Source organism: Paramormyrops kingsleyae, chromosome 4 (assembly GCF_048594095.1).
Source record: "Paramormyrops kingsleyae isolate MSU_618 chromosome 4, PKINGS_0.4, whole genome shotgun sequence".
Classification (NCBI taxonomy): Eukaryota; Metazoa; Chordata; class Actinopteri; order Osteoglossiformes; family Mormyridae; genus Paramormyrops; species Paramormyrops kingsleyae.
In genome coordinates, this window is record NC_132800.1 from 43926940 (window position 1) to 43940519 (window position 13580).

Here is a 13580-nt window from a genome sequence, read left to right on the forward strand (position 1 = left end):
TTAGGATGCCTCCTGGACGCCTCCCTGGTGAGGTATTCCGGGCATGTCCCACTGGGAGGAGGCCCCGGGGAAGACCCAGGACACGCTGGAGGGACTATGTCTCTCGGCTGGCCTGGGAACGCCTCGGGATTCCCCCAGAGGAGCTGGATGAAGTGGCCGGGGAGAGGGAAGTCTGGGTTTCCCTGCTGAGACTGCTGCCCCCGCGACCCGACCTCGGATAAGCGGGAGGAAATGAATGGATGGATGGTGTATGGTCGCGAAACCTCTCTTGCACTAATATCAGAAGCAGAGAAGAGGGTGTTAGCAATATTATGAACAAGTCTGCACGTCCACTTCAATGGCCTCTATAATGGAGCATATTTAGTTATACTGGCTCATTCCACCATGCTATGCTAAAAATGCTACTGGGGGATTATCGCTGCCCGAAGCCGTCAGACAACTGCAGTGGCGGAGCTAGACTTTTATTTAAGGAGTGGCCAAGGGTGAGCAAGGGTTTCTCAGAGGGGTCCATATAAATGTTTGGCAGAGACACGCGATTTATAAATACTGGAAGCATATTGAAAAATAACATTGTTTATGAAAGTAGGCAAATCAGAATTTCTAGTTAGACATTCATTGTACTTGGTACACATGATACTGCTTTCTTTGAAACTTAAACTGCCATTGAATTTTGAAGACGTTGTACACCTCTGAAAATATAAAGCTCTTCCAGACATTCATTCTTAAAAAATCAGACTAACTACCGTATATAAACACATAGTCCCGTGACAAAAGGTGACCGTACTGCCATCCCAGTCTTTAGTGGTACTGCATCTTGCGAATGCGTTACATTGATTCCTCGCACCTACGACGAATGGAATGAATGTAGAAAACGCGTAGCGGCCATGATGTGGATGCGTATGCTATCTCACTAGTTAACTAGTAAGGTCAAAAAGGTTCTAGTGTAAAGAGTCGCCATTTTGATCCTTGCTTCAAAATGACCCTAACTAGTGTACCTAGTTGGCATTTGGCCCTCACTAGTTAACGTGTAGACTGCAGCATAATGTCACTAGTGCCACATGTTACACTAATGCACACTAATGGACTACATGCAAATGAAGGGGTCAAGAGATGAATATTGATTGGTAAGTGTTCAAACTGTGTGCTGGAAATCCTTAAAATGCCCTCTCTGAATTGTAATGAGCTAAACTATTTACCAGCATTCTTTTATGGCAGAAGAGATAGAGCTGGACAGACGGAACGGGGGCGGTATCTGCAGTTCTGCAGGCGCTTAACCTGTTTGTCGTGGCTAAGAAAGAACTGAGCTGGAAAGCAAAGTTCTCAATCTATTGGTCCATCTTCGTCCTTACCCTCACCTATGGTCAGGAGCTATGGGTAATGACCGAATGAATGAGATCATGGATTCAGGCGGCCGAAATGAGGTTTCCCCGCAGCGTATCTGGGCTCTCCCTTAGGGATAGGGTGAGAAGCTCATATATCGGTGAGAGTCTCAGAGTAGAACCGCTGCTTCTCCACGTCAAAAGGAGCCAATTGAGGTGGTTTGGACATCTGGTGCAGATGCCTGCTGGGCGGCTACCTGGAGAGGTTTTCCATGCATGTCCTACAGGGAGGAGGCCCTGGGGCAGACCCAGGAAGCGCTGGAGGGATTATATCTCTCGGTTGACCTGAGAACGACTCGGCACCCCCGCCCCATAAGAGCTGGTAGAGGTGGCTGGGGAGAGGGAGGTCTGGGTATCCCTCCTGAAGTTGCTACCCCCCGTGACCCGAACCCTGGACTAGCAGATGGTAATGAATGGATGGATGGATGGATATATAACAATTACACATGGGGTTGACATAACTGTATAATTAATATTACATCCATTAACTGGTGTTGGCTATATTAGTTGATTTTAGTTGGACCATTTTGATTTTGTCAGTCCAACAGTATAGCATTTCCTTCTGATTTGAAAGTGATACTACAATTAGTTATTAAAATATCGGGCAAATTCAAAAGTGCTATTGTAATCAGCTTTAAAATCAGAATTTTTAATTAGCAGGAGGAAACATTTTTACAGTGTTTCAGTGTTTTAATTTAATATTTTATAAATTATTTTGGAAGAGGATGACCACTCCTGGGTGTCATTTTTGGGTGTAAGATTACACAAATAAAACACATTTGAATCCCACACAGAACCTACTTGGGCAAACTCATGTGGTTCCTCCATGGAAACCATGGCAAAACCCAATTTGAATCAATTATATTTCCCTTATATTTCCCTTTTACAACACAAATGGACCCACATGAAAATATTGTCTGGGTCCTATATGGATCCAGTCAGGACAGCCGAAATGGGCCTCATTTCTAACCCATTTAGATTCTACCCAGATCCCACTTGGGCAAACACACATGGGTCCACCATGCAGACCATGGCCAAACCCATTTGGGCCTCACATGGATAGGATACATGTAAATGCATCTGCAGCAGACTCATGTTGAAAATCTCACGCCAGCCAGCTGACCAAAGATGGCAACCCTGTATTATGCAAGATGATGCCCCTAAGTGACGGGGTGACCTTAATTTTAGCAGCAATTATTGTGATAAACAGGAATCATAGAATGTATATTAAGCAAAATAATTTAAGTCAGCGTGATGACAGACAGGCTAGGCTACTCCGTGAGGCTAAATGGCATACTGTATATCTATGGCTGACCTCACATTATTTTCCTGAATGTCTTCTTTTAAGATACACTTACATTGTAGTCATTCTGTGGTGATATATAAGTTCTACTTTGTAATATTTACAGAAGACTTCATTTTCATTCACTTTTAATGTGAATGAAATTATTTGGACCCTCATAGGCTATGTGCGTCTTCCTTCCGCCATATTTCCAAGTAATCAAGAAGGAAAATTTTGATCGATGCTTTTTAGTTTTGATATATTTGCTTAGATGATAAATTTGTTTTGACAAATGTGCTTAGATGTGTTTAGTACAGTATATGCTCTTCTTGTTTTATCCGGTTCATTTTGTGTTTAAATGCTAAAGAAAAAAAAAAAAAAAACATACTTAGGTGTCATTCTTGGGGCCGGGAACTAATTAGTTGGTTTTCCATTATTTCTTATGGGGAAAATTCGATCACAACTCTAACTTTTTAGGATTCGATCCGGAGTTCTGAACAGATTAAATTCGAGTTCTGAGGTACCACTGTACATTATAACACTTTTCTCTGTCTTGCTCTCCATAGCTTGAGGATCACAGCAATTCAAACACTACAAAAATGCCTCCTGTCCTCTAGCTGCAGTTAAACCTCAAAATAGATGGCAATAGTGGGAATTTAAGAAGGAGAACGGTAATAGTACGAAGATACATTTATCAGTGTCTGAGAGAGCTCTCTGTCTGATTTTAACTTCTCTTTTCACTAGTATCTGTGATAGTGAGCTCCCCCTTGTGGCCTGAAACTGTGTGTGCAGACAGTGCAGAGGTGCGGCATGTCGGAGTCCACTTCATCGCTTTTGACTTAATATAATAATGAGCCTTGTATATTTCTTATTATAATAAGAAATACATTAAATGGTCAAATGATGGACATTAAAGGGCTGGAATATGACAAAAAAATGAAGTATATTAGTTATAAAGAATATTCATTTATTTATTGTCATTTCAGAATTATTGTTATATCTGAATTTCACTCTAGCATACTGTGGTTTGAAGTAACTGGATCCTGCACCATCATATTAAAAAGGGGGGTGATGTGAAATATTATACAGTCAGTTTTGCTTTTGGGAACCTTGGTTGTGTGAACCGTGGTTATCAGACTGCGGTGACGGCATGCGGGCGAGTGGGGAAGCAGGCAAGAGAGCCGTGAATAGGACGAAAACGGGGTTTTAATCAAGGCAGACAGCACACAACAAAACCACATTAATGACAGACCTGGGGAAACAGACTTGAACTCGGACTAAAATACACAAGACAAGCCGAAATAACAGGAAACAGGTGATCACAATCGGGGCAGCACGTGTAGGTAATAAGGGGTCGTGGAACACACGAGGATAGTACAAAGCCGGGCGTGACAAAAAGGATGCGGGGATGTGTTTCCTCAGACATAGCATATGTTCAGTACAAAATGCAACCTGTAAATAGAGCTGGGCGATATGGCCTAAAAATAAAATCTCCGATTTTTTTCATAGTAAATCCGATTTTCGATTTTAATCGATTTCCCCTTCCCTACTCAAAATCAAACTACAGATGACAAATAAATGGTTCAAAACAAGTTTTAACTTTATTTTATGCACTTTAACTCTAAAGTAATATCTGACAAGCCAAAAGATGCTTGTGACATGGCAGACCATGCCATTGTAAACACTTTTAGAAACTTATAAATACTTTTAGCATGTTAATGAATCCCGAGTTTTCCACAGTATGTATGGGCACCATGTCTTTTGCAATATACACTCACCTAAAGGATTATTAGGAACACCTGTTCAATTTCTCATTAATGCAATTATCTAATCAACCAATCACATGGCAGTTGCTTCAATGCATTTAGGGGTGTGGTCCTGGTCAAGGCAATCTCCTGAATTCCAAACTGAATGTCAGAATGGGAAAGAAAGGTGATTTAAGCAATTTTGAGCGTGGCATGGTTGTTGGTGCCAGACGGGCCGGTCTGAGTATTTCACAATCTGCTCAGTTACTGGGATTTTCACGCACAACCATTTCTAGGGTTTACAAAGAATGGTGTGCAAAGGGAAAAACATCCAGTATGCGGCAGTCCTGTGGGCGAAAATGCCTTGTTGATGCTAGAGGTCAGAGGAGAATGGGCCGACTGATTCAAGCTGATAGAAGAGCAACTTTGACTGAAATAACCACTCGTTACAACCGAGGTATGCAGCAAAGCATTTGTGAAGCCACAACACGCACAACCTTGAGGCGGATGGGCTACAACAGCAGAAGACCCCACCGGGTACCACTCATCTCCACTACAAATAGGAAAAAGAAGCTACAATTTGCATGAGCTCACCAAAATTGGACAGTTGAAGACTGGAAAAATGTTGCCTGGTCTGATGAGTCTCGATTTTTGTTGAGACATTCAAATGGTAGAGTCAGAATTTGGCGTAAACAGAATGAGAACATGGATCCATCATGCCTTGTTACCACTGTGCAGGCTGCTGGTGGTGGTGTAATGGTGTGGGGGATGTTTTCTTGGCACACTTTAGGCCCCTTAGTGCCAATTGGGCATCGTTTAAATGCCACGGCCTACCTGAGCATTGTTTCTGACCATGTCCATCCCTTTATGACCACCATGTACCCATCCTCTGATGGCTACTTCCAGCAGGATAATGCACCATGTCACAAAGCTCGAATCATTTCAAATTGGTTTCTTGAACATGACAATGAGTTCACTGTACTAAAATGGCCCCCACAGTCACCAGATCTCAACCCAATAGAGCATCTTTGGGATGTGGTGGAACGGGAGCTTCGTGCCCTGGATGTGCATCCCACAAATCTCCATCAACTGCAAGATGCTATCCTATCAATATGGGCCAACATTTCTAAAAAATGCTTTCAGCACCTTACTGAATCAATGCCACGTAGAATTAAGGCAGTTCTGAAGGCGAAAGGGGGTCAAACACCGTATTAGTATGGTGTTCCTAATAATCCTTTAGGTGAGTGTACATCTCGACAGCGTTTGTTATCGCTTTCCACCGTGCCCCATTCTAATCATATGGCACACAATTCGAAAACGTGTCAAGGACGGTTGCTTGCTTAACTTTGGATGTTGTACTGGTGCTGCGGGTATTTTCATTTCGCTGGGAGCTGCACATCTCCCACTCCGCTGCGTGCCTCTGCTTTAGGTGCTGGAATAAATTTGTTGTGCTGTTTCATTTGGTTGCAACAGTTTTTAAACAGAACGATCGAGGACTTGTTTGGTCTGTGTCCGACGGCGCAAAACCGAACTATTGCATGTTGTTTGTGAATCCGCTACAGTGTTTGGGTGCGCCGCGCTAATTTACCCGTGAAGAACGGTGCGTCGCATTAGTTCCGCTTCTGGCGCTCACGTGTAAAATAAGTAATAAAATCGATTTTCATAAAAATACATCGTCCTAAGCTCTAAATTCGAATTAATCGATAAAATCGATTTATCGCCCACCTCTACCTGTAAGATATGTGGTGTCTGATACACCACAGGATCTTAATGCAGAATCACCACAAGAATTCACAGCTTAATTCAGTCTTTATTAATATCATATTTACTCTGTTTTCTGTGTCTCCAGGTTGCAGTGCTGCTCTGGTGACCCAGGCTGAGGAGGTGGTCCAGCCTGGAGGAAATGCCACTCTGCCTTGTGGGATCCCTGCAGATACTGAGATTTCTTGGTTTTCCCTGCAGTCAGGCCACATACCATCCAGACTCATGGACCTGAAATTACGTCCTAGTAAGAATCTGAGTCCTGTTATCACTGGAGACAAATATAAAGAGAGGCTGATTTCTGTTAATGACTCTGGCTCACACAGCCTGCTGCTGAAGAACATCAGTGAGGCAGATCTGCTGATCTACTGCTGCATCCAAAGTACAGGTCTAACGTTTGGAAAATGTACAAAGCTGAAATTTGCAGGTAATTTAATGGCGAGTGATTCAGATTAAGGTAACTGTGGATTATTTGTGACTTGTGATTATTTACATCAGAATTACTTATATACCAAATATTAAGATTACTGTCAAAGTTCTGGACGGCACGGGAACGGGAACGAGACATGGTGCACGAAAAGAAGGGTGGACGACCCACTGGCGGCTCCAGGAACAGAAAGGGGTTTATTAAACAAAACAGAAAACACAAAAAACACAACTAAACCAAAAAGACCACAAGGGGTCAAAAACAGAAAGGGGATTAAACAAGACTAAATAACAAAAACTGAATGCACGCAGAACACTAAAAAAAAACCATCAACCTACAACTACCATAGACATAGACAATGAACCACTAGAGAACAGAACAGAAGCAGGGACTTAAATACAGAAACCAAAACTGGTTAATAAGACTAACACAGGACAGGTGAGACTAATTAACACAGACCAGGAAAACAAGGCACAGGTGAAACTAATAAACTCAAAAGATCAAAAACAGGGAAACTAAGAATTAATCAAGGAAACAGAAGCCAACACTAGGGAATTAAACAGGTAAAGACACAAGCAGGGGCACAAGGAACAAAACCAAAACCAACTACAAAATCAGACACAAGAACTAAAGAAACTCAAATGAAACACTAGGGAGCAAAATACAAAAACAGGAGGTGGGATTCAAACATAGGACAGAAGGGTACACAGACAACCACATGCTCTACACATTGAGCCACAAGACCAGACAGGTAACAGGGGAGAACAAGGACTGACGTATGAACGGGATGACCTACACCACCTGCTGGTCAAACGGGGAAGGGGCACGGAAGGACCACAGCGGGAGGCCGACCCTGACAGATTACACTGGCGCCAATATCTAATTTTTACAGTACATATGAGAACTAAGTCACATATCTATAACGTGAACTACAGGAAATGCATGTTTATAACAGAGATCACTGCTTATCACCCTAAAAGTGATGATGTTTATACTCTGTTTACAGACCATCCTGGGGGCCAGTCCACTCCCTGCCCTCTCCAGCACACGATCCCTCAGCCTGAGACCCTGAACCCAGATTGGCTGCATTGTTTCATCCTGATTTGTTTCATCCTTCTCCTCTGCCTCATCTTCCTGACCTGCTACTTTTATAACAAAGGTCAGACATGTCTGATGTCACTGTGTTTTGTGTCTCATTCAGCCCCAGACTGGGCCATAGCAGATGTGCAGTCTGTCAGGTACAGACACTATACACTTCCTGTGGGCTGTGTGTTAATTCACTGTGATACAGTGTAACTCTGACTTTCTTCCTTAGTTAAAGGCCAGTGGGGCTCAGTGGGTCACACCTCCAGGACTGCTGAGCAGGTAAAGTGCCAAAGTTACACACAGGATCAGCTGCCTTGGTGTTAATCCTTACATTAAATATTAGTAATTTATAAATATTCAGGCATCAGCTATGTCTGACCATCGTTTATTGTGTTTCCTGTTTTAAAACCTCAAACCTGCAGCCAGTCCTTTTCTAACACAAGTGTGTCCAGCATGCAAGGTGCAGTGAGACAGTGTGAGAGCAGCAGCCCTTATCAGCAGGGCTGGTAGAGCACCCTGTGCACTCTGTGAATGACGTCACTCTTAACTGTTTCAGCACTGCTGAGGAAGAGCTCTGACTCACAGCAGAGGGGAAGCAGGACCAGCCGACACGATCAGGTACTGTCACTGACAGGGCTTTCTGTGGCCTTCAGACCACAGCGGGAAAGTGTCTCTGCTTAATCAAACTTGCTATTGTAGCAAAACAAACTCTGAATGTTTAATTAGATTGGAGTATCTTTAGCTGATTTAGAAAGTAAAGCTTTTTCTTTACATGGAAAACCTAATGAGTTCTCAGATGGAGATCAAATTACCCAAGAAGTGAGACCAAAAAAGAGGAGAAGATGCACAGGATACTGTCGGGACAACAATTAAGTGACGGGTTTGTTTATTCCTGAAATGCTGAGCACAGAACAGAAAACACCTACCATCTGTAAATTGCAGGATTTATTATTTAAGTTATTTTTGGAAATTTAACTTAATGACATTAACTAATCCAGTTTGGCAAGATTGATTACCCAGACTTGTATATAAGCAGGAATTAAATAAAAACCACATATTTGTCTCCACCATAGATTTGTGTTGGTTCCTGCACTTGTTCAGCTCATTCAATGACCAGTGGTACAGTCTGTCAGTAAATGAGTCATTGTTTAGTTGGTTCACAGCCAAGATCAGTGAACAAGTCATCACTGTTAATGAAAGATTCGCTTTTGCTAACCACTGGTGAGATGATGTTCATGCACCTGAAAGTATTGGTGTGGCTATTACAGTTTGGGTATAAAATATAATGTGATATACAATATACAGTGGTGATAATTATATATCATTACATCACAAATACATTTAAATTATATCTTAAAATCCCTGTCACGCCTGCACCAAGCCGTACAGCCACCTAGCCAGTTCCTGCTCTGCCTCCCCTGAATATTAGACCCAGCTGCAACTCATTAAGGTCATCAGTTAGCAAAGTTTAAAAGCACCTGTTTCTCAGCAGAGCCTTGTTGAAGTATTGAGTGTTCCACCATAAACCAGCATCCACTACCATTGCTAATTAAATTCCCTACTCCTTACCCCATCCCTGCTTTACATGTCCTGGCCTTCAATACCATATCTGCAGGGCCTTGCTATCAAGGGCAGATATAAGGATGCTAAGAGGTGACCACAGCCAAACCCAGTAAGCAGGTGGCTACCTTACTTCAAAAAATTGTAGTAGGTGGAGACAAGACAAGACGTTGGGTAGTTGGAAGGCATGTGGTGGGAGTAAAGAAGTTCAGTTCTACTTGAATGCCTGGTGTCTTTATTGAGAAGATACCACAAAAATACAAACAAAATATGGATCATTTAATTTTTTAAGCAGAACCATAGAAGATACAACTACAGCTGGTCGCTGATGGCCACCACAACAGAAATTTTCTGCAAGTGCCACTGCTTGCTGTGCAATAATATGTGCTGTTACTGTGTAAACCAATGATTTCTAACAACAAATGGCACCACAAAGAAGTGAGAGAAGAGTTTTTTTTCAAAGTAGAATGTTTACTATGTTACAGTGACAACTGTGAGATCAACATTCTGAAGGTATAGAAAGTGGTGTAAGCACTATTCCACTTCAGAACAAATTAAGCATCGAACGTGAAACACTGAAACATGACGTGGTCCTCATTAAACTGCTTTAGGCCCCCAGTGGTGGCAGAGGAGGCTGGGGAAGCATCGGAAAGCCAGGAGGGCAAAGGAGAAGAGAAAAAACTGAAATTCTGGACAAAAAAGTTTGCCTTTCTGAAAAAAAATGAAAGGAAGAAAATATGAAAAACCAAAAAGTCAAGTGAGAGAGAGAGAGATGAGAACCAAGCTGTGGTGGAGGAAGAGATGGATGGACATATGAGACTGGTGGAGAAGGAGACAGAGCTAAATAAAGCATCAATGGACGTGGAGAAGGACAGGAATAAGGAGAAAAATGCAAAGGTGAGGAGCTGGAGGCTGAGATCGAGGCAGTGCTGGACGACATAGATGAGATGGAAAAAGCAATAAGAGAGACAGAGGCTCAGATCCAGGCAATTTTGGAGGACCTTTTAGGTGAAAAAGACAGTGGAGGAGATGATGTGTGACATGAAGGCTGTAATGGCAGTGGTGGAAAAAGACCAGGAGGAGACCGAGGTCATGGTCGAGGTGACGGAGGATTAGCTGAAAGCAGTGGTGGTGATGGCTAAATATGACCATAAGAATAGTTTTTTACTTATGAAGAAACCAATATAAAAATGGAGAGAATGGTGTTTTATTTGAACATATTCAAAACTTGATGTCATTAATTTCTCATATGTCTAACAACGGAGCTTACATGCACATTCTCTCTCAGTAAGACAAAGACAAATCCAAATTCTGAGGTAAGTGAATCCATCAGGTTATTACAGCTCAGGAGCAGACAGACTTCTTGGTTCTCATCTTAAGGGCTTGATTCGCCTTCTGGGACTTTTGCGTAGTAAAATTCAAGTGGCACAAAATGTTAAAAGCCGACTGTAATAATTGGAAAAGAAGCAGGTTAACAGAAGATCATTTTCAAAACAGGGAACAGGCCTTCAGATCAGGTCAAGGCAAAATACAGAGAGAAAAAGAAAACAAGACTTTTCCAGCTAAGACTAATAACCAACAGCCATATACCTTCCACAAAGTAATCCTTGTCAGGGTCACCAGCAGTCTAGTCCAAGTAGCATATGCCACACGTCAGGAATACTCCCCCTGGAGGCGATATTAGTGCATAGCAGGAAACATGCACACTAAAACACAAACAAACACACGTTCCTATTAATATCTTTGTGGGGTCTATCTATGACTTTCTATGGGCGTAACCTTAATCCCAACTATAACAATATGCCCAGCCCTAATTATAATCATAAGTAATCAAACCAAATGCAAGCATTTTCATTGCCTTTACAGGTTTTTAAAAAGTCAGTTTCCCTTTCTGGGGGCCAAAAATGTCCTGACAAGGTCAAATTACCAGCTATTTATCATATTTTTTGGATATTGTTCCCTACAACCTAATATGTACATAAGAACATAAGAAATTTACAAACGAGAGGAGGCCATTCGGCCCATCAAGCTCGTTTGGGGAGAACTTAACTAATAGCTCAGAGTTGTTAAAATCTTATCTACTGTAGCTCTGATTTAAAGGAACCCATGGTTTTAGCTTCCACTACACTAGCAGGAAGACTATTCCATACTCTAACTACACGCTGTGTAAAGAAGTGCTTCCTCAAATTTGTTTTTAAATGTTCTCAAGTTCATTTACAGAAGAGCCAGAGACTGTGTCCCACTGTATCCCAGGTAAATTAAAATCACCCATCATCCGCATAAAGACTGACCAAACTTACTTAATCTGATAGACTATTCGTGCAATAAAAACCTTCAAATTACAATATTGTCTCTAGATACAGAAAAAGCATTCGATAGAGTTAACTGGAATTTTTTATTTGCAGCATTACACAAATTTGGTTTTGGAACCTCTTTCATAAACTGGTTAAAAATATTATATAGTTCCCCAACAGCATGTGTTAGGACAAATGACCAAACATCCTCCAGCTTCTGTCTCAAGAGGGGCACCAGGCAGGGATGCCCTCTCTCCCCCTCACTGTTTGCAATTTTTATTGAACCACTAGCAGCAGCAATTAGACAGGCTATAGTGATTAAAGGCATCACATGCAAGAATGTGGAACATAAGGTCAGTCTTTATGCGGATGATGTGTTACTCTTTCTCCAGCATTCACAAAACACACTCTCTCAGGTAATTACATTAATAAACTCTTTCTCAAGAGTCTCAGATTATTCAATAAACTGGTTAAAATCTACAGTTCTTCCAATTAACTGCTCCTTTCAGAACTCTTCCTCCACTCCACTGCAATCTGGGGATATTAAATATTTAGGTATTAATGTTTCACCTAGGCTGGCAGACTTAACTAAATTAAACCACATCCCACTTTTAAAGAAGGTAGAGGATGAGCTGGTTAGATGGAAGTCCCTGCCCATATCACTCATGGGAAGGGTTGCATCAATAAAAATGATGGTGTTACCAAGAATTAATTATTTATTTGCAATGATTCCAAGTAAACCATCACCTGACTGGTTTAGATCTCTGGACTCTGCCATCTCTAAATTCCTTTGGAAAGATAAACCACCGTGTATTAGCTTAAAAACGCTGCAAAGGACCAAGGACAAAGGAGGACTAGATCTGCCTAACTTTCACCACTACTTCTTAGCCTACAGGCTTCAAAACAACTCAGGGTGGCTGAAACATACCATCTTAGATGAACCTTGGCTAGACGTAGAACAGGCACTATGCTATAAAATAGAGATTTCGGATCTACCATTCATTAGCTCAAACATTAAACGACACGAATGCTTCAAAAGCATCAGTATCAGCTCTTCTCTGACAGCATGGTGGGAGTTTCTAAAAACAACTGAGTCCTCATTAATCCCATGCAAACATACTCCCATCTGGAACAACCCTGACATACTACTAAACAATAATATGATAAATTTCCCGGATTGGAGTTGTAAAGGTATTAAATACTTGGAACATATATTTGAAGAAATAGACTTTATCCCCTTTGACTTATTAGTTAAAAGACATGGGATTAACAAGAATAGATTTTTAGAATATCAACAAGTTAAATCTATAGTAAAAAGGAAATTCAAGTCTAATCAAATCAAATTACAAATACCACCAAGTGTGGCAGAATTCCTTAATCTCAAAACCCCCAAATTACTGTCTAAAATATACAGGACAATTTCGAAAATGGATGAATCAATATCCTTTCCTATTGCAAAATGGGAGGCAGATTTATCAATCAGCTGGGACCACAATTTCTGGTGTAAGACATGTTTAAAAACCTTTGAACTGATTAGAAGTTCCAATTTACAATTAATACAATACAAAATCCTGCATAGAGTGCACTATACAGGGCATCGGATGTTCAGGATGGGTTTTACGTCTTCTAACAACTGCTGACACTGTCAAGGGGATACACCTGACAATTACATCCATGCTCTTTGGTTCTGTCCACCTGCTCAGATGTTCTGGCGCAGGATTTGTGAGGACTTATCAAAGAGTCTGAAATGTACCATTCCAGCCTCTCCTTCAGTCTGCTTGTTGGGCAACCTAGATGGTGTCACTACAGAGATTAACACAACCTACATGGCTTTCACCGCTTAATGCATTGCTAAGAAGACTGTCCTCATGAACTGGAAAAATAAAAATAACTTTAATATCAACCAATATAGAGAGAGTTTGCTGGACCATATTAGTCTTGATACAGCTTCTGCCGCCACATTAGACCAGTCTCTCTGGGCTCCTTTGATCAGCTCCATCACCTAGTGGCGGTGGGGGGTCGCAGGTTTGTCCCGCTTCGGTCTTT